Source organism: Trichechus manatus, unplaced genomic scaffold, assembly GCF_000243295.1.
Source record: "Trichechus manatus latirostris isolate Lorelei unplaced genomic scaffold, TriManLat1.0 scaffold00001, whole genome shotgun sequence".
NCBI classification, from domain to species: domain Eukaryota; kingdom Metazoa; phylum Chordata; class Mammalia; order Sirenia; family Trichechidae; genus Trichechus; species Trichechus manatus.
Genome location: NW_004443937.1, coordinates 15,677,396 through 15,699,303, shown reverse-complemented (window position 1 = coordinate 15,699,303; position 21,908 = coordinate 15,677,396). Strand labels below are relative to the sequence as shown.

General features: G+C 53.3%; 1 protein-coding gene across 1 annotated transcript in view; it reads right to left on the bottom strand.

The window, feature by feature from the left end:
• Positions 1-21,908, bottom strand: part of IQSEC1 (IQ motif and Sec7 domain ArfGEF 1) — a 216,068-nt gene that overhangs the window by 184,690 nt on the left and 9,470 nt on the right. The window lies entirely within an intron of this gene.

Sequence of the window (21,908 nt, the reverse complement as noted above, 5' to 3'; positions counted from 1 at the left end):
GTCCGCCTGGCCCCTGCGTGGCGGGCTCCACTCACATGGCCCGGCAGCTCGTACAGTACACGCCTCCAATACAAAGAGCTGCGCACAAAAGCTGAGGAGCTCATTCATACGCGCTCGTCAACTCAGCCTCCCACTGCCACCGGCTCTGAGGGCTGTTGCTTCTTGGGGCTCCCTGGGGGTCTCCAAAGCACATCAGGGCAGGTCTGGCTGTGCTGACTTGCAGAGAGCCTGACCCACATCCTGGGGGCCTGGGTGCTAGGGTTCCTGATGGTGGCTCTGCATCTGTTCTTCCGACCAGCCCAGGCAGGCAGGGATCCTGGGGTGGGCGGCACCTGGCGGGCAGCTGTCCTCACTGCCCCCCCAACCCTGCCAGCCTGGCCCAGAGGGGCTGAGGCTGGGAAAGACCCCAGGGGAGCAGGCAGGGAGGGGATGAGATGACAAACACCCGCCTCGCTCACCAGAGAAATCACACTTGGCGGAATCCTGGTCCGGCCTGCGAGAGAGAAAACTAGCCACGCAGCCACATGGTGCTGGGCTGGGAGCCACGCAGCTCTGAAAGGCAGGCCGAGAAGACTGACGGGCTGCTGGGCGCCGTTGCCAGGGCGACGGGACACATTGATAAAATCTAAAATGGAACCTGGATGACAGCTGCTCATTGGCTGCTGGATGGGGACTCCTGTCGCTAACGAGGGTGGGGGAGGTGGGCTGGGCTGAGAGGCTGTGGCCAGCCAAGGGCATTGTTGGGCAAGGGCAGACGGGTGACTCCGCGGGCATGGATCCGGCAGTCACAGAGTGACACAGCAGAGGACTCTCCGGTCCAAGCCTCCCTCCTCTCCACCCCTCCCGATAGGTCCCCCGGCTCCTACCCCAATGCCCTCCAACCCATACCGCACACCCCGGCCTCTGTGATTTTAAATGTCACGTCTGCTCCACACCCCCAGACTCCTGACAGGGCCCTCCGTGACCGGCTCCTGCTGACGGTTGTCGCCTCCTCCCCACTGCTGCCAACGCCCAGCCATGTTGGCCACCTTCACTTCCCCCAGTTCACCTAGCCCTTCCTGCCCTCAGGGTCTGTACTCTGACCTTGTTTGCCCATCCCAGCTGGCTGCTTGTCATCTACCAGATGGCATCCCAAGCATCATCTCTCAGATGCCTTCCCTGGACATCTTCTTGAAGGGTGCCCCCGCCCCCTTTACCCATCACCCTGATTTTCTTCACCAGATGCACTAGATTCTGTAATGACCTCGCTTGTTTATTTGTTGACTTGTTTACTGCTTCTCTTCCCCAATGACAGTACAAGCATCTCGACAGGGCAACCACATCTCTCACTGCCCCGTCCCCAGGACTCAGCATGATGCCTGGTATGCTGCAGATGCCCACTCATCACCTATTAAATGAATGGAGGATTTTGGGGGTAGAAGAAAGGAAGTGAGTCGGAATTGACTCGACGGCAATGGGTTTGATTTTGTGTTTTTTTTAGAATGGAAGTACAGACCATTAGAACACATTTTATCCTCACATGGAAGGCATCACTACCTCCACAGATGAGGAAACAGAGGTTCAGAGAAGACCCCATCACTGGGTTTGATTTTGTGGGTTTTTTTTAGTAATCGAAGTACAGACCATTAGAACACATTTTATCCTCACATGGAAGGCATCACTACCTCCACAGATGAGGAAACAGAGGTTCAGAGAAGACCCCATCACTGGAGCTTGAGGGGCAGCTGACCTGGAGGGATGGTGTCTAGGGGACAGTGGCCTCAGATGTGACCTGCATGGAGCTGCAAGGCATCTGGGACTCTGAGCTACCTGTGCAGGGTTGCCTGGCTTCCAAGAGCTGGGTGCGGAATCCAGGAGCCTGACTCCCAGCCCAGTGATCTGGCAAAGCCAAAGAACAAAGTCACCAGCCTCAGGAGGGTGTTTGCTCAGTCTGCCATTAGTAACATGCTTCTTCTAGAGCAGTGGTTCTCCACCAGAGGTGACTGGGCTGCCCCCACCCCCACCCCACTCTGGAGACATCTGGCAATGTCTGGAGAAACTGAGGGGTGCTCAGGACCCCTGATGGCTTTTCAATGCTTCTAAACATCCTACAACCAGAACGCTACTTAGAAGCAAGGATGGTGAAATCTTGGCTCACTTACTTTGGACGTATCATCAGGGAAGAACTGCTAGAAAAGGACATCATGGTTAGTAAAGTAAGGGGTCAGTGAAAACGAAGGAACCCCTCGATGAGCTGAGTTGACATGATAGCCGCAACAACGCGCTCAAGCATACCAACGACCATGAAGATGGCACAGGAAGGGCAACGTTTTGTTCTGTTACACATCAGGTCACCATGAGTTGGAGCTAACTTCACGGCAACTAACAACAATGACAACACAAACATCCTACAATGCACAGGACGGCCCCCACGACAGAGACACATCCAGCCCAAAGTGTCAGTAGTGCTAAGGTTGAGAAACCCTGCTCTAGAGAGTGACTTTCCCTCGGAAATACCCTGTCTTGGGTGATGACAACTGGAAAGGCTTTCAAAATCGGACAAACGGGGAGTTTGAGGCCCTTTGAGGAGAAAGGGCCCGCCCACCCCATTAGGGTGGATTCGGCTGGTACCAGGTAGGGGCAGGGACCGCTGCCCCAGCTCAGGGGAGATGAGCCACTTGAAGACTGGGCAGATACCCATGAGGCAAGCAGGGAACGAGCGTTCTGGTGGCCATCTGCTGAGGGGGATGAGACGGCTTGTCAGGTAATGTGGCCGGCAGGCCCGGCAGCAGCCCTGAAGGGCCGCCCCGCCCCTCTCCCCTGGAACAAGGACATTAAGCTTCCCTCTCACGCCCTTGGCAGAGGAAGCCGGCTGTGCCTTTGAAAGGAGGCGATTACTGGCTGGGACCTTTGTTTCTGAATTCCCAGGCTGTGAACAAGGCCTCCAAACCTCGGTGCGGGCTAGCCTGGCGGAACAGCTCCTCCTCTCCCGAGCCCAGGGGCCAGGGCCAGGTTTCTCAGAGGCTGACAAAGAACAGCAAAGCTTGTGCCACCACCCCACAGAAAGGGTCTGGGCAGTGGTGGAGGGCATAGATGGGAGCCCTGGCTCCTAGTCCTGGGTCTGGTACTAATGCTCCTTCTGGGCTCCAGATCTCAGTTTTCCTTATCTGTGAAATGGGCATGCTGATCTTGGCTCTGTTTGTGTCCCAAAGCGGAAGTCAGGCCAAATGTGAAGGGAAGATCAAAGGGATGGGGGCATTTAGGCACCTGCTGATTTGTTGCTCCTCAAATGTGCCAAGCATGCCCAACCTCAGGGCCATTGTACTTGCTGCTCCCACCACCTGGGTTGCTCTTCCCCCAGCTATTCCCACGGCTCATCTCTCTCTCCCTTCAGGTCTCTGCTTAAATGTCACCTCCTTAGAGAGCCTGTCCCTGACGTCTCTCCCAGCACTGTCTATTCCCTCTGCCCTGATTTATTTTTGTTTGTGGCATTCGATACCACCTGACACATCATATTAAAATCTACCTCTTTGTCCGTTTGTTGTCTGTCTCCTCTGCCTGACACATAAGCTCTAACGGTAGCAGGGACTGCGTGTGTTCTGTTGACCACGGTCTGAGCATCTGATACATGCAGGCACCCAGGAAACAGTGGCTGAGCAGAGGAGGGCGAGAGGGCAGAGCTGAGGGCTCCCGGCTGTCTGTTCTGACCCCCAGCTCCATCCTCCAGGGCTGCGAGGTCAAGTGTGGCCAGCTCAAGGGACAGTAGTTACTATGGCCACTCCCTGTCCACACAGCCATGCCAAGTCTGGTGAGTGCTGGGCCCAGCTTTGACCGTGAACTGAGCCATCAAACCTAAGGGGGGCAGAGGACTCATTACACTCACCCTCACCTACCAGACATTCTGGGACAAAGAACTCCATTACCCTCCCTTCATTCCAGAGTCTTCCCCAGCCTGGCCCCAAGCAGGGTGCCTGACTGGCTGGCTGGCAGAGTAGAAAATGCAGATGAAGCCACACTGCCGTCAGCAATATGGGTGAATTGCAGAGAAGCTGCTTAGAGGGGCTTCCTGAACTTGTCACTTGGAACGCTAGCCCACCCTGCAGCAGACACCCACACACCTGCTGGGCTCCTCTAGCCAGCCAGCTAGAGGCACACGGGTGTGTCTGTCAGTGTGCGATCATGTATGTGGTGAAAACAGTGTGTAAGCATGTGTGTGGGTGTGTATGTGATTGTGCAAGAATTGGTCACAAGATGGGGTCTGCGTGGGCAGGGGTGCTGTGGGATCAGGCATTGTTCACAGCCAGGACTGGGCTCAGACCCCAGCTCTGCCTCCCCAGCTGGGCAGTCCTGAACAAGTGACTTCTGTGAAATGGGCTAATAATAGTCATGCCTCTCTGGCAGTCTGAGGGAGTGGGACACTCAGCTTCCTGTAAGTATAAGTGATTACTGTTATTATTGTTATACATGGGTGTGACTCCAAGTGTCCAAGTATATAGGATTATACGTGTATGTGACCATGTGTGTATGTGAATGTATGTTTTCGGGTGTGAGTGTGTGAATGCGAGGGAGTGTGCCAATGTGTGTATGAGTGTGTGCACGCATGCACAATCCAGCTCTCCATCTGCATAAGAGAGCCCCCTTGGGGCTGCCCAGCTCCAACCTGGCTCAGGGGAACAGCCCCCAGATGGCCACCCCCTTGCCCCTTCTCGAGGCCTCAGGCAGTGGTAGGGTCCCTTTGTCACTTGGACCATTTCATCCTGGAGCAGCCTCGGCTGCAGCCCCGACACTGGAGCCCAGGCCCCTTTGACCACTCCAGCGACCGGGCTCCCTACCTTGTGAGGGTCCTTGTAGGCTTGTTCAGAAGTTCCTTCTCACAGAGGCCAGGCTCCTCTGCACCACTCACTCTTGCCCCACTCCCGCCCCCCTGCTTTCTCACAGCTCTGGCCACGTCAACCCTCGCTCCCAGTACTGGCTGCTTGTGCTTGTCTTTCTTGTCCACTAGAATGTGGGCAAAGACCTGCTGACTTCCAACCCAGTCTCCAAACCTTTCTTCGAAAACACACAATGCATTCTTTTGAAGGCATCTTACGTGAAGCATCACGATAGAAAACGCACAAAGGCAGAGACCCTCAGACATCCACCTCCACTGGGCACAGCCTGGCAACAATAGAAACCATCAGGCTTCTCCGCGGGGCTGCAGCCTTGGTCGCCATGGGAACAGTCAGCTGCAGCCCCGGCCAATGGGGGGACCACTCCTAGCTGTACTTTGTTTTCAGGACACCTGCCACAGCACCTCTGGTCCTTGGGGCTAATTTCTCCCTGATAGCCTCCTGGGGGCCTGCCTAGGTGCTGCCGGGAAGGGTGAGGCCAGCAGACCCAGAGGGTGGCCAGGTGTGGAGGGGGTGACAGTACCTGTAGCGGTCAGTGGACAGGCTGCTTCCGGTCTCCAGTGAGCTCCTGGAGTGGCAAAAGTGAGACAGGGTTACCTATGGCCCCCCACAACAAACCCCTTGGGGCCACACCATGTCAGGCCATGCTGCATGCTCCCAGGACAGGCCCTGTGGGGGAGGGTGAACAGCCTTGGAAGAGGCATTTGGCCCCCACATGCAAGAAACCATGTGCTTTCTCTCCCTCTGACGGTCAGTTGGAAGGTCAGCTGCCCTGTCCATGCCACATTTCCAGTTCAGATGGTTCTGGCAACATCAAGGCCAACCTGCTTCCTGTTCAGACGGGGAAGCTGAGGCCCAGAGGTGGGCAACAACTTGCCCAAGGTCACACAGAGAGTCTCCCAGCCCAAGGCTCTGACCACTGGCCCTTCCTGCTACAGACAACCCCTTCCCATGGGTGAGCCGGACCTCGCCTCCCCACCCTCTTTTCATCCTACCCCCTACTATTCTCACCATTCCAACCACCCTGGTTGTTGCGCTGTTCCTGGAACTCGCCAAGCTCATTCCTACCCCAGGACCTTTGCACTTGACATGCCCTCTGCCTGGAATGCTCTGCCCCTGATCACCACATTTGACATTTGGGTTTCAACACAGAGAGGCCGTCCCTGACTGTCTATAGCACCACCACTCAGCCCTCAATTTGCTCCATCCCCCAATCTGTTCGTTTCTTTCAGAGCCCCCATGAAAGGAACTGACCCACTTATTCATTTGCTTGCTCACTGTCTGTCTGCCACTGAGGGTCAGTCTTGTTGACTGCTGTGTCCCAGTGCTCAGACAGTGCTGACACAGCAGGTGTGCCCTGGAGGGCCTCCTGCATGTGTCACCTACTGCACAGCTCGGGGCAGAGGCAGAGCCCTCACTGGAGCCCCAGCCCCTGTGCCCTATAAGTCCCCATGGCCACTCTAAGAGACAGGCGCTGTTAGACCCTCTCATGGATGAGGACAGTGAGGCTCTGACAGAGAAAGTGTAGACAGAGTCAAACAGCCATGAAGTGGCTGGGCCGGGATTTGAACCTGGGTGTATTTGACTTGATAACACCATGCTCCTTCCCCAGAGTGCACTGGACCAGGAGTCCTCTGCAGTCCCAGGCTCGGAGCCCTTCTAGGCCTCCATGATAGGGAGCCTAGGAGCCTGGTTCCCTGCTGAGAGGCTTGGCCTCCAGCTCCTGATCAGCGCCCAGGGAACCTGGTTCCAGCCTCACTCCTTTGACCAACCTCTGGCTGTGCAGACTGGCATATGGCCTCAGAGCCAGACCAGCCTGGGTTCAAATCCAGGCTCCATCACCTACCAGCTATGGGATTTGGTGCAAGTCCCTTCACCTCCCTGCACCTGAGTTTCATCATTTGTAAAATGGGAATAATAACAGTAAATATTTCATGGGGGCAAATAATGGGTCTGAAGTGATTGTTGAGAAGCTTGAGTTTCTGTGGTGAATGAGTTCCTTTATGTGGCCTTTTGTCTTGATACATTAGAAAAAGTTTGAGAGATTTTTTTCCCCTAAGCCCTGAGGAGTTACCTTTGCTCTAGTTTTCTACCCTAGAGGGTTTGTTACTTATGTCCAGGTTGATTGACATTTCCTGGGTAAACTGTAAACAGCTTGGTTTGATACTTTTTGTCTAGTCCTGGGATGAAGCCTGCCCTGTGATTAGTATGCACCTTGCAGGGATTGGTCAGTAGACTATGAAAATGAAGTGCCTGAAGCCTACTATGTAAATGAAGTATCTGTGTCCTACCAAAAAGAGATTGTTCAGTTCGTGGCCCTGGTGGCAGGGCCATGCCTTGAAATTAATGAAGAGTTTGTGTATATAAGCAGCCAACCCCACAGAGATTTTTCAGACAGAAGCAGGGAGGCAGGAAGCAGAAAAAAGCAGAAAGGAGAAAAGGCAAGAGAGAGGCAGAAAGAAAGGAGGCAAGGATCCTCCTGAAAGACCTATAACATGGGTCAAGAGCTATAACACTGAAGACAGCAACAGGCCCAAAAGGGGCCCTGCAGTAGAACCGGAGGTGACAGGCCTTGAAGGGGCCCTGCGACAGAGTTGGTGGGGACAGACTACAGGGCCAAGAGGAGCTGAGAGAGCTGTCCTGCACTGAAGAAGGGAGACTTTGTCTACATGGTTCCTGATCCTGAGTTGTACCCTATTGCTTCCTTCACAAACCACTTAACAGCAAGTATGGTTTGTGAGTTCCGTGGCCACTGCAATGGATCATCAAACCCAGAAGAGAAGTACAGAATGCCATGGGAGGGATAGCTGGTATCAGAATTGGTAAAAAGGTTGGACAGTTGAGATATGTCTGACCCCCACCTCATGGGAATCAGCCCTGGCTGATCTTGATTGCATTATCCCCCCTGAAGTTAGACAGGTTCTGGCACTATTATTACTGTCACTTCCACTGTTTTTAGCCTCTATTTGTTAAGCCTGACAACATACCCTGCGTCTTGCACTCTTGGGGCCTGAGGGTGTCTTTCTGGGAGGGGACTGTTCAGTTTGTGGCCCTGGTGTGAGGACCATGCCTTGAAACTGACAGCCTGCCCCTGCTCACCTAAGAAGCATCTGCTATGACACACAACACACCCCAAAGACAGACCCGTCCCCCCACCCATGCAGACTCTTGCCTTTGTCCTTTCCTCTCTCCCTCCGTCCCTTCTTCTCTCCCCACTTCCCTAATGAATGTGTTCTTATGTGTAGGTACTAGTCTCAGCACTTCACCAGTATTAATTCCTTTAGTCCTCACTGTGCCCTGTGACGCAGGTAGAGTGACACTCACCATGTTGTCGTACATGTGTGCAAGAAACTGAACTGTACACAGCATTTTCCAACCACATGCCACTGTCACCAGTCACCAGGTGAAGATGGAGCATGATGTGTCTTCAGGGACCAAGAAGGCCCTGGCAGCCAGCACAGGCTTACCTGGCCCACCGTGGACTGAGCCCTAAGCCCCCACAGCAGATCTGACCCTGACGGGCCTCCCCACCCACCCCAGGGCCCTTCTGCAGCCTGCCTGAGTCACTGGGCAGCCCCCGCACTGGCATCTCACTGACCCTCCCAGATGGCCTAGCTGGGACTGGCTCTGGATGGAAACCCACCCCTGATCCCTACCCTGTGATCCAGCTTCTTGCAGCTATACCCGGGAGAGGCAAGGCCCAAATAGGAAAGGCCTCAGGGAGGCCACACGGCCAAGTGCACCTGGATCTGGAACCTACCACCTGGGCTCAAGCCCCTGTCCAGTCCCTGCTGGTGTGTGCCCTCAGCTTCCTCATCTGTACATGGGGATGGCAGTAACAGCTCCCACCTCACATGGTTATTGTGAGGGAAAGATGAGATCTGTCCACAAAGAAAACGTGCTTTATAAACTAGAAGGTGCCTTGTGTGCACATTTAAGACACCCATATAGCTGTTATTGTTACATATAATAAAATGCAAGGATCGGTTAGAGGTTAAAGTTTAAGACATGAGTTCTAGAGCCAAGAGGACCAGGGTTCAAATCCCAGCTTTGCCACTTATTGGCTGTGTGACCTTGGGTAAATTAGTTAATCTCTCTGTGTCTCAGTTTAGTTTCCTCATCCGTAGTGTTTTGGGAGGATTAAATAGGTGGATACATTTAAAGCACTTGAAACAGTGCTAGGCACAGAGTCAGAACTCCATAAATGGCAGCTATGATAAGTATGGGATTTAAAAGATGAGCATATTATATGATTCAATATACCTTATTTTGTATTACATATATAATATATATTCATGTAAACACCAGAATAATACAAATAAATACTAATGTGTTATATAACCTCTTCTATTAAGACATTAATTCTATATTAATATACGCTTGTTTTTATTCCATATAAAATCCTCATTTTACTTGTGGGGAAACAGACTCTGAAAGGGGTAGCGACTTGCTCAGCGCCACTCAGTCTCTACTCAAGGCTGGCCAACCCTAATCCAGTGTCTGTCCACCCAGCTGGAGATGCTTCTCCTCCCCAGCCCCCAGGGACCCCAGGATCTTTGGGGGGCCCTGGATGAGACTCATGGACACAGAGCTCCAGGGTCAGCTGGGCAGGGCTCCAGCCCCAACTCCAGGCTCAGGGGATGACTAGCGGACTCCGGCCACCCTGGACAAGGCAACTGCCCTGCAGACAGTCCTTTCCGCAGATCCCCTCTTGGCTCTCACCTCCCAGACCCCAGACCTACTTTAATGGGCTCCCGGGAGGCCACTTCCTTTTCCCTTTCAGAACTAACTGGCTGCCCAGTCCCACTCCCTGGCATAGCTTCTAAACAGCACCCGACCATTTATATAAAATTCAAGGACAGGAAAACTACTCTGTGCTGCAAAAGGTCAGGAGAGTTCCCTGGGGTGGGCTGTGACTGGCAGGGCTTGAGGAGACTCCTGGGGGCTAGTCAGGGTCTGTTTTTGATCTGGGTGCTGGTTACACGAGTGTGTTCAGTTGACAATTCAACAAGCTGCACACTGATGAAGTGTGTGCTTTTCTGTACGTACATAATATTTCAATAAAAATTTACATTGAAGCAAAACACAGAGAGAGCCTCGGTGAGCCCCAGCCTCCAGACCTAGCCTGCAGCAAAGGAAAAAAACTTAGGCCTTGGGCTTCGGTGGAGCTGGTCATCTCCTCCCTTCCCACTCTGGCCTCAGTTTCCCTCTGCTAAAGGAAGGCGTGGTCAGTATCTCTATCCTTGGCTGTACAGTAGACACGCTGAGTACTTTTAAGAAATGCTGATGCCTGGATCCTGACCAAGACCAATTAAATCAGAACTTCTAGCATGATGCTCCTGCACTTTGCTGGGTTTTTGTTGTTGTGTTAATTTTTAATTGTGAAATAACCATAGATCCACAGGAAGTTGCCAAAAAAAAAAAAAAAAGCACAAGGAGGTCTCATGCACCCCTCACCCAGCATCCCCTAATGATAACATCTTGTACAACTATAGTACACAGTCAGACATTGGTACAATCCACAGAGCTTCAGATCTCACCAGTGAAACAAGCACTCGTGTGTGTGTATGTAACCTTATCACATGCATAGCTTTGTGTAACCACCGCCACAGTCAACATACAGAACTGTTCCATTACAGGGCTCCCTGCTAGCCACACCGACCTCCCCTTGTCTGCAATCCCTGACCTCTAGCAACTACCAATCTGTTCTTCACCTCCATAATTTTGTCATTTCAAGAACGTTATACAAACAGAATCATACAGTATGAAACCTTTTGAGACTGGCTCTCTTCACTCAACATAATTCCCTCAAGAATCATCCAGGTTATTGCACGTATCAATAGTCTGTTCCTTTTCATTGCTGAGTAATATTCCACGGTGTGGGTATTCCACAGTGAGTTTAACCATTCACCCACTGAAGGACATCTGAGTTGTTTCTAGTTTGGGGACTATTACAAATAAAGCTGCTATAGACATTCTTGTACAGGTTTATGTGAACATTAGTCTACATTTCTGGGATAAATGCCCAAGTGTACAATTGCTGGGTCATATGGCAAGTGTATGTTTAATTTTAAAAGAAACTGCCAAACCGTTTTCCAAGTGGCTGTACCAGTTTTCATTCCTACCAGCAATGTATGAGTAATCCAGTTTCTCTGCATTCCCACCAGCATTTGATGTTGTCATTATTTTTTATTTTACCATTCTAGTAGCTGTGTAATGCTATCTCACTGGGGTTTTCATGTGCATTTCCCTAATGGCTAATGATGTTGAGCATCTTTTCATGGGCGTATTTGACAACTATACATCATCTTCCCACCTTCCGTCTGTCAGTTTGTTGTACTGTGATGGCTTGTACGTTGCTACGATGCTGGAAGTCATCTCACTGGTATTTTAAATACCAGCAGGGTCACTCATGGTGGACAGCTTTCAGTGGAGTTTCCAGACTAAGATGGACTAGGAAGAAAGGCCTTGTGTTCTACTTCTGAAAATCAGCCAATGAAAACCCTATGGATCACAACAGAATATTGCCCGATGTAGTGGTGGAAGATGAACCCCTAAGTTGGAAGGCACTCAAAATACACAGTGGTCACCACAATGGGCTCAAGTATATCAATGATCATGAAGATGGTGCAGGACTGGGCAACAGTTCATTCTGTTATACGTGGGGTTGCCATGAGTCAGAAGCTGACTCGACAGCAACCAACAGCAACATTTTCTTCAGTGAAATGTTTGTTCATGTGCATCTTAATTTTTAAAGCTCCCAGATGGGTCTAATACATAACCGGCTGATCCCCTAGGGTCCTCCGAGCTTAGAAAGTTACATGTTTTTAAAAAGAACATGTTCATTGCTGCAAGTTCTTCAGTGGCACCCTGTTTTTTCTGGAAGGAATACCTGGAGTGCCATGGGGATGGGCCAAGGCCTCCACAGGGGCTCGGAGCTGCTGTGTGTCAGATCAGGAGAAGGCCTTGTTTTGTTCCTGAGAAAGAATGGGAGCAGACCCAGGAGGGAGCCTGAGACAAGGGGCCCCAGAATGGAGGCATCTGTGGCCTTTACTTTAATTTCCTCCATCTTGCCAGGCCTCAGAGTCCCAGTAAACAGTTAACATGCTTGGCTGCTAATCCAAAGGTTGGCGGTTCAAGTCTACCCAGAGGCGTCTTGGAAGAAAGGTCTAGCGACCTACTTCCAAAAGATCAGCCATTGAAAACCCTGTGGAGCACAGCTCTACTCTGACGCACATGGGGTTGCCACGAGTCAGAGCTGACTTCACTGCAACTGGTTTGGTTTTGGTTTAGGGAGGACTTCAGACTTCTCCGTTACACTGCCCCCTCCCTCTTATTAAGTAAGTAATACGTAGTCACTGTAGCAACTTTAGAAAACAACAGCTAAGCACAACGAGGAAAGTGTAATTACTCTCATCCTAACTTAGGAGGGACAATCAGTATGAATATTTGAGGGTATGTTCTGGGTAGGCCTTCCTCTAAATGTGTGCCTATGCCTGCGTGTATATATGCTTTTTGGTTACACAAAAATATCCTTGATTCTGTAATGTACTGCCCCCCACCACCACAACCTAACACTGTCTCTCGAGTGTGTCTTCGGGTCTTTAAACATCCCTCCCCCTACCCTTCTCAGAGTTGTCTGGAGTTCCAGCGTGTACCTCCTGTCTCCCCATGATGGATATTTGGTTTGGCTCCATCTTTTCTATCTACCCTTATAAACAAGGCTGTGGGCAGTGTCTCGTCAATAAGGTTTTTGTGCACAGCACAGTTCTTCTTTTAGAACCCATTCCTGGAATTTCTGGGTCACAGCGTGACGATGTTTTCATAGCCGTGGGCACTCATGGAGGCCAACCCGAAAGGATGGACCTTCCAGGAGTGTCTATGAGCATTTGGCTGTTCTTGGGGCTCCTGAAGCTGCTCTGTTTGGGGCAGAACCGGGGGCAGGGGAAGAAGTGGTGGGCTTGCCCCTGTGCACTCCCCTCGTGCCCTCACCAAGCAGGTGCTGCCCGTCTCCCCTCTGTGTGGTCTCTGAAGTGGAGACACACAGGTCAAGAAGTGGCCCAGGATTTTAGCCGAGGAAGGCTCTCTTCAATGCCAGGCTGCCCCTTTATCTTTCTCCAGATGCCCAGGCGGGTGACGTTGCCTGCTCTACATCACACAGCAGTGGGGCCAAGACTTGAACCCAAATCAAGGCAACTGTGCTTTCACCTTGCTTTGGGGTCAGACAGACCTGCTGGGGTTCCCAGTTCTGGGGCTCATAAGCCACGTAACCTTCCTGAGCCTCAGTTTCCTCATCTGTAAAATGGGGCTGAATTTCCTGCCTCCGAAGCCAGTGAAAGCTGAGGGACTGGAGGCGCCTCGCACACCAGATAGATGTGAGGTGTGCTGTGCTGACTCATACCCGCTCTGTCCTGCCCAGGCTCCCCAAACTCCCACCCTGATGCCACCTCTAAGAAGACCACAGAGGGCTCCTGTCCACCCACCCTCTGCCTTCCTGTCCTGGCTCTGGGCCAGGGACAGCCCTGCCTGCCGACCTGGGTGCCCTACCATCCAGCACAGTGAGGTGATTGTCCCGGCTGGCCTCTGTGCCCTCCGTCCCGCCAGGCCGCCCTGCCCAGGAGCACAGCCCATGCCTGGAAAACTCCTCACTTCAGGGAGTGTCTCTGTGAGGAGTGCTTGGACAGGCGTGTAGGGAGACAGCCCAGGGCAGCAAGGCAGGGACTGATGCTCAGCCCATCTGTCACAGCCTTGGGGTGAGACCTGGGGTCCTCAGTTTCCCCATCTGTACCATGAAGCGGTGGTTCTTAACTTTGGGCAGGGGGTCTCAGACCTCTTTGAGACAATGATTCGTTCACCCAACGTACTATTCGTGTGGCTCCCACTTCATGCCAGGCCCTATAAGAGCTCAGCACTGACCCGTTTCACCCTACAACCACCCTGCGACAGGAGATATTCTCTTTATTTATCTATTTATTTTTATGGTGCTTTAGGTGAAGGTTTACAGAGCAAATCAGTTTCCCATTCAGTAGTTTATGCACACATTGTTCCGTGACGTTGGCTGCAATCCCTGCACTACGCCAGCACTCTCTCCATCACCACCCTGAGCTCCCCATTTCCATTCGTCTGGTTTTCCTGCCCCTTCCTGCCTTCTCCACTTTGCTTTTGGACATATGCTGTCCTTTTGGTCCCACGTAGATGATTGTTCTAAGGAGCACTTTCCTCACGTGTGTTATTGTTTACTTATAGGCCTGTCTATTATTTGGCTGAAAAGTGATTTCTGGGAATGACTTCAGTTCCAAGTTAGAAGGGTGTCTAAGAGCTATAGTCTTGGGGGTTCCTCCAGTCTCTCTCAGGCCAGTAAATCTGGTTTTTCATGAATTTCAATTTTGTTCTACCTTTTTTTTCACCCATTCTGACTGGGACCTTCTATTATGACCCCGGTTGGAGCAGTTGGTAGTGGTAGCTGGGCACCATCTAGTTCTTCTGGTCTCAGGCTGGTGGAGGCTATGGTTCCCGTGGACATGAGATATTCTTACCCATGTTCACAGATGAGGATGCTGAAGCATCATCAATGCACACGGGGATACAACTGCAACAGCGAATAAGAGACACAACCACAGCCCATGGCGGGAGGGGGTGGAAGACAAAAAAAGCACAGAAGCACACAAACAAGCTAGTTTTAAATAGCACAGAGTAAAACCAGGCCCATGGGGCAGGGTCACCCTCACTGTCCTGGTCAAGAAAAGCCTCTAGGAAGAGGTGACCGTGGAGCCAAGGTCTGAGTAAGAAGGAAGAGAAGTCACAGAAGGTTAGGTGGGAGGGTGCGCCACGCAGGGCACAGCAAGGGCAAGGGCCTGGGGGGAGGGGGGCTGATCTCAGCTTGGTCAAGGCAAGGGTCCCTGCATGGTGCAGGGTGGGGGTGCAGGGGCCAGACCAGGGGTCTGCCACGGTAAGAAAGGCCTGACTTGGAGAGGGAGGCCTGCATGGCCCCCTGTACCTGCCAAGAACCTCCACCCAGGCCTGCCCCATCCAATCTGGCTTCTTCCATGACCTGCAGGGCCCCATCAGGAATTCACTTCCTAAGACAGAGGTATTGCCCAAGGGTGTCCAGAGCCCAGAGTGGCCAGCCGGGGCATGGCCAACTCTCCTGGAGAGTGCGAGTGCCCTGGCCAAGCCTGGGGTCTGCAGCCCCTGGTCCCAAGTCTGGGACACCACGTCCTGTTCATTCACAGCCCCACTTCAAGATGACCAGGGAGCAGAGAGATGCCTTAGTCCCACTCACCGGCGGGGACCTAGGCAGGGGGTGTGTGCCTGCAACCCCTCAAGTTCAGTTTCCCAAACCTGACTCCCTGTCCTGCAGGAGCCATCTGGCGCTGGCCCACATCCACATATTAGGGGACATGCAGGTTCCCCTAAACCCATTGGTGTCCATTGCCTTTCTGAAAGGTCCTTCCTGGATGTTCTGCTTCCCCTGCTACTGTGTGTCAGGCCCTTAAATGGGCTCATTTAATCCCTAGGCCTGCCTGGGTACTTGACTTCCTCATTTCCATTTTACAGATGATGAAACTGAGGCTCAGAAAGGCAGAGACCTGCCCGAGGCCTCTCAGCTGGTAGGTGGCCCCACCCAGATCCTGGCCTGGCTCTGTCCCCTGCCCTCCACCCAGGGCCCCCTGTGGTCGACCACACCCCACTGTCAAGTCAACCTAGGCAACTGCCCTGCTCCTCCCCGCAAGGAGAACATTCTGACCCCACCCAGTCTTAAAGTGGAGGATATGCTGAGGCGAGGGGTCTCTGAGGGTGACCTCACTGGCAGAGGGGGTCCCTTAGGATGTTTGGAGAACAACCCAGTTTGCCCCAAACCCAGCAGTTCACACATTTTTAAAATTTAATTTTTAAATAGCTAATGAATTCCTATGGTTCAAAAGTAAAATAGGGAAAATGAAAAAGATACCCAGTGAAAAGTTTCCATCCCTATTGTTCCTCATCCACCAAATCGCCGCCCCTCACCCCTGCCACCATAGAGGGAATCCCAATGTCTTGTGCATCTATAAATAAGTTCTATAAAGAACTTCTTTATGCAAATATAAGCAAATACAGGTATTTATGCATATGTATATATTTTGGTTCTCTTGTTCTTTACACAAAAGGTCTTGTTCTTGACACACTGCCTTTGGTCCCCCTTGAGGGCCAACGCAGCGAACGCCTCGGTCTTGTGCCCAGCTGCATCATGCTCCCCACACCATCCAGATTAAATTGCCCTCTCTTCATGGACACCTGGGTTATGTCTAATCTCTCACACAGACAAAGCCTCAGACTTAGTAAAGCAGACAACCTTTCAAGGCAGTTTCCAGGTGAAAGGAGGCGGCCCTGGCTCAACATGCCCCTTCCTGGGTGGGTATGAATTCTCCATGGCAAGGCACGGGGGACCCTCACTGACCTGGGCTCCTGACCCTGGAATCTCAGGGAAGGCACAGTGAGCAACTCCTGGACACATGGACGCCCTGGCCCCATCTGGCGATGGACCACGGCGGGGGCTGCCTCCACATCCCATATAGAGCCCTTGGGATGGCCAACTTGCACATGGACACCATACCTTCCCCTCCCACAAACACACGCTCTCAGCCTCATGCTGACCCCACACTGTCAGACGAGTACACACACAAGACACACACACCACACGACACACTCACCCCCCACAACATACTCACACACAAGACACGCACACATGCATGCATGACACATACACGCACACACACAACCCACACTTGACACACATATACACTCACACACACTCACATCAGACACACACTCACACAGATTATACACACACACACTCTTACCATCTCTCTCACAAACACAACACACTCTTACCATCACACACGGCACACCTCAAACGCACACACACTCTTACATCTCTCTCACACACAATACATTCTGACCATCACATACATCTCACACACACACACACACACACACACACACACACTTACCATCTTTCTCACTCTCACGCACCTGCACACCCATTCCTACGAGTGGCTAGAACACCCTGCCTGGCCCTCAGGCCTGGTCTGAGGACGCCAAGCACAGAGAGGACAAGCACCCTGCACAGGATCACACTGTGAGTGAGGGCGGGCTGGGCTGTGACCCCAGAGCCACCCCCTCAAGTCCTGTGCTCAACAGCCTGGTCAGAGGAAAGTCTGCTCCCAGCTCCCTTTAGCTGAGGGCCAGGAACCCGGCAGCTGGTGAGGACCAGCTTAGGGTAGCCCACAGTTCTTTCCATTTACATCTGAAACCCCTTCCTGCACAGTGGGTGTGTTCACTGGTTTAGTTAAATAAAGTTTAAAACAGAAACATTCCCAGGACCTGCTATGGGCCGGACCGTGGGCTAAGCACATTTACAGAAAGCTCGTGGGGAAATCGAGACTCAGAGAGATCAATAACAGTGAGGGTCACTGTTGCCCAGTGCCTACTGTGTGTCAAGTGCCCACTGCATGTCCAGTGCCCACTGTGTGCTGTGTGCCCATCATGTGCCAGGTGCCCACTGTGTGTCTGGTGCCCACTATGTGCCCAATGCCCACTGTGTGCCCAGAACCCTCTGTGTGCCTGGTACCCAGCATGTGCCCAGTGCCCATTGTATGCTGGGCGCCCACTGTGTAGGGTGCTCTGGGTACATTACCTCTGTCCTTCCTAACGACTTGGCACTCATGCGCCTGATGCCCACTGTGTGCTGGGTGTCCATCATGTGCCCAGTGCCCACCATGTGCTGGGCGCCCACCCATCACTCTCAGTCTGAGGCTCAAAGGTGAAGGGGCTGTCCACAGTCACACAGCAAGTGGATCATCCTTTACTCCAAGACAGACCAGACTGGGGAGGGGTATGGGCAGAAGGGAGGAAAAATGGAAGCTGGGCTTGCGAAGCTGGCTGAAGGGCCCCTATTTGTACCAGACCTGCGCTCTGTGCGGGAAACACTCCCAGCGTTCAGTCTGTCAGGAAGGGTCTGGCCTGATGCCTCAGCGTGGCTGGAAACAGAGCTCCTTGAGGTTAGAGCTGTGTGGTCTCTGCGTGAACAAGAAGCCCAAGCTGCCGCTCCGGTGCACAGAGAGGGGAGATGCTGAGCCCGACGGCCACCAGTGTGAGGCTGCCATCTTGGGGCGCAAGATGCCATCATAGCATGCTGTTCCCACGTGTCTGGTCTCTGCCAGGGACACAGAGCACCCTCCTGACAGATGGCTGCAGCCCGGCAGGAGGCCTTGGCGCCCGCGACCCACAGGAAAGGCTGACAGCTACAGCAGCAGCGGGGAGCCTGCCCGCAGGCAGCTCGGTAGGGCTGAGCCCTGGGGTGCGGGTCGAGTGGGTGGACGGAGGGGGCAGTGTCCACACTGGGTGTGAGTGGGGAAGGGCCCAACCTCCTGACACACCACTCCTGGGAAACTCACCTCCTCTGGGATCCCTTCACCTTTGGCACCACCAATGCTCACCGTCTGTCCCAAGCCTGCCCTCCTCCCTCCCCTGAGCTCCAGGCACACCAAGCTACATGCTTCTGGCTTCCTCCACTTGGCCATCCACAGGCACCTCTCACATCAACAGTTACTTACCACCCTGGGCCTATTTCAGTGACAGCACTGTTACATACCCAGGTCCCAAGCCAGGCCCCTGGGCACCTCTGCTCCAACAGGCTGCCTTGCCCCCCTCCATCAGACCCTCCCCTGGCTCTTCCCACCGTGCACCTCCCCACCCAGTCTGACATAGTGGGGCCCTCTGGACAATGTATTTTGAATGAAAGAACAAACTTCAGGTCAAGGGGCCAATGTGGGACACCCTTCATTCACCCGACAAGCAATTACTGAGCGTCCGCTCTGCCAGGCTCCATCTTTTCACAAAGGCCCGGCTCAACTGCCACCTCCTCCATGGAGCATTCCTGGGTTCCCTGGTCCCTCAGTCAGTCCATAGGTGTTTACTGAGCAGCTACTGTTGCCAAGCCAGCGCCGTTCCAGGTGGGCACACACGGTGAGCCCTTTAGAAGCATGTGCAGTGGGAAGATGGAGGACAAACACCACAGGACACATGAGTGCCCACGGTCAAGGCAGGAGTGCTACACTCTATGATAAGATGCCAGGGCGCTGGGCTGCAGAGCTCTACAAGGAGCTGGCTCTGGGGGAAGAGCATCCCAGGCAAGCCCCTCTAAAGGGCAAAGGCTCGGAGGAGGGACCAAGGTTGTCCGAACATAGAACAGAGGCTGGTGTGGCCGGAGGGTTAAGAGCAAGGGTGAGAGTGGGGAGGGATGGGAAGGTGGGCAGGGAACAGTCAGAGTCCTCCACCAGGGCTTGGCACAGAGCGCTGATGACTTGCTACTTGTCCCACGTCTGTGAAGACAGACAGGACTCTAGGGAGAGGGGGTGAGTGACCAGCCTCTGCAGTCCCCAAGCCCAACTCCACACCCTGGCTTTCTACGGATGGGCTGGGTGGCCATGAGAAGAGCCCCTCCCCCGGCTCATCTCCCTGTTTGGGCCCAGAGCTCTCCGGCAGGGACACCTGTCTGATACCTGACAACAGGCCATTGGCTAGTCTATGCAATGAGGCAGGAGAGAGGCAAAGCCATGTTCCAGTTGGGGTGGTACAGGCAGCACCATCAGCTGCACCCAGGACCAGACCCAGACTCACCGGGTCTGAATACTACTGTGCTGTGTGGGCTCTGGGGATGAGCCACCTCCCTCCTTGAGTTCAGGCTCCCCTAGAATGGATTTCCGAGCCCCGTAATGCCCTCCGTGAGGTTGCTCTGTACACGGGTTACATTCATTCCAGCTGCAGAACCTCAGGCTCCCTGAGAAATTCCTCTTGCTCCACAGCCCACTGATGCTTTCTAAGTCATCCCTTTTTGCCCTCATGAGGCCAGGAAGGGCCCATTTGATGGATGGCAAAATGGGGGCATGCAGCAAGCAGCAGCGGCGACCCCGCCTTACTAGCCTGTGCTCAGCCTCCGTCCCACACTGCTCTTCTCCGGGGGGGGGGGGGGCTCAGCGCAGCCGGCAAGGATTCCTCTCCCTGAGGAGCTGGAAAAGATTTGGGGCTTATGGGAAATAAATGATGAGTTTTCTCGGGTAATGTACAATGCCCCAGGCAACTTCTTGTTTTTGTTTTAATACATACCACTGGGAAAACAGGAAAGATGAGATAGCAAGGAATAGGCTTCTTGTTTATAGGTCCCAGCTGGCAAAGAGAGAGAGGTGTGCCAGCCGGGGAGGGAGGGGGCATGGAAGTTGGGGAGGGGGTCCCAGGCATCAGCGTGCTGTAGATGCACCCAGGCACACACAGCCAACCCTGCAACCCTCTCTCCACATCTGTTGGCAGGCCCCTGAACAGAGACTGAGGCCAGGTCCTGAGCTGGGCGGGGAGCTGGCGCCCGGTCAGGGGGTCGGGGGAGCTGGCCTTGCCTCCCTGATGCCTGAGCAGGCTCTGGCCACAGTGAGCCTCAGCCACATCCCAAATTGAGGCCTTGAGCTCAGCCATGCCCCAAACTGACCCATGCAGCCCTTGAACTCTGAGCGTACCCACTGGCCTGCATCCAGCCTCAGTCCCCCCACCTCACGCATGCACGCATGTGAATCCCGTCCTAAACTCTCAGGCAGCTCTGACTCTGTCACCCACCTTCAGGGGTGGCCGTGTGACAGAGGCTGGCCAATCAGCACACTGCCTCCCCTTGGCCATGAAGATGGCTGACCAACGGAACTAGATTCCAGGAGGCGAAGGTTGCTGAGGGAGAGGGAGCCTCTACTTGGGGAAACTACCCAGAGGAAAGCCAAGCCAAGACATGGAGACAAGAGGGCTGGAGTCCCTGGACCCAGCCCTACTGAAGGCAGACCCCTGGGCTTTTCACTGCCAGTACCTATTAAAAACCCTAAGATCACAATAGTCTGATCCGGTCATGCATGGGATTGCCGTGAGTCAGGCCGATTAGACAGCAGCTAACAACAACCATTAAAAACCCTTTGACTTGAGTTTCTGTCATTTACAACTCAAATGACAAAGGCTCCTGATTAACAGACTCCTCTGCTCCGGCCTGGCTTCCTTCCCTTTCCCAGATGTGTATGTTTCTACGTCCCAGGAGGACCCGAAGCCCAGCCCAGCCTTGTGCAGTGAGAACCCAGAGAAGGGAGGGGACAGAAACCCTATTTATAAGTTTACTATCTCATTGAATCCTCATGGCACCCAGCAAAATTGGAATTATCAGCCCTATTTTACAGAAATTGAACTGATGATCAGAGAGGTTAAGTAATCTGCTCTGAGTCACCCAGCCCGTGGACTGCAGGTAAGGAGTGCCATCTGAGCAGCTCCTTGGAGCGTGGCTGGGCCCTCAGGCAGGGGGAGGTGCAAGGAAGGTCTTGATTAGCCCAGTATGTTGGCCCCCACCTCTGCTGGGTCTTGGGAGCTCCCCGAGGCAGTCCGGTCACCCAGCAGCCCTGGGCTCCAATCAGATGGTCAGGGATCCATGCCCAATCCAGGGTGGGGAATCTGAGGGTTCAGGAGGCCGCCCAAAGCCGGCCTGCCCAGACTAAATTACGTCGGAAGTGTATTCCTCTTATTTGATAATGGAGAGCAAATGTGAGGAAAAGGCTCCTCCTAGGGCTTGGCCAGGGCTGCAGGAGACAGGCTGCAAGTTTCATGGTGGACCATGGTGATTAAAAATGCATTACTTCCCTTATTACCCATTCCAAACAGATGCCAGGGACTGACTTGACGAGGAATGAAACTGCCGGAGCCTATAAAACATCTTGCAATTAGCCACGCTCAGATCAGCTGCCCTTTCACAATGTGGAGCATTGCGTCCCTGGAGGGCAGAGCAATGGTCCAGGCCCAATAAGGTCAGGTTTTCACAGACAAATGCCCAGGCCTTGGGGAGACAAGAGGGGACAGGCGTCTCTAGCCTAGCCATTCTGTATAGCCCTGCACCCTGAGCTCCTCCCCGGACGTCTGATAAACAGAGGTGGGAACACAACCCAACCAGAACCTTTACGTGGGGCCCAGTCTAGTTCCGGGTGGGCC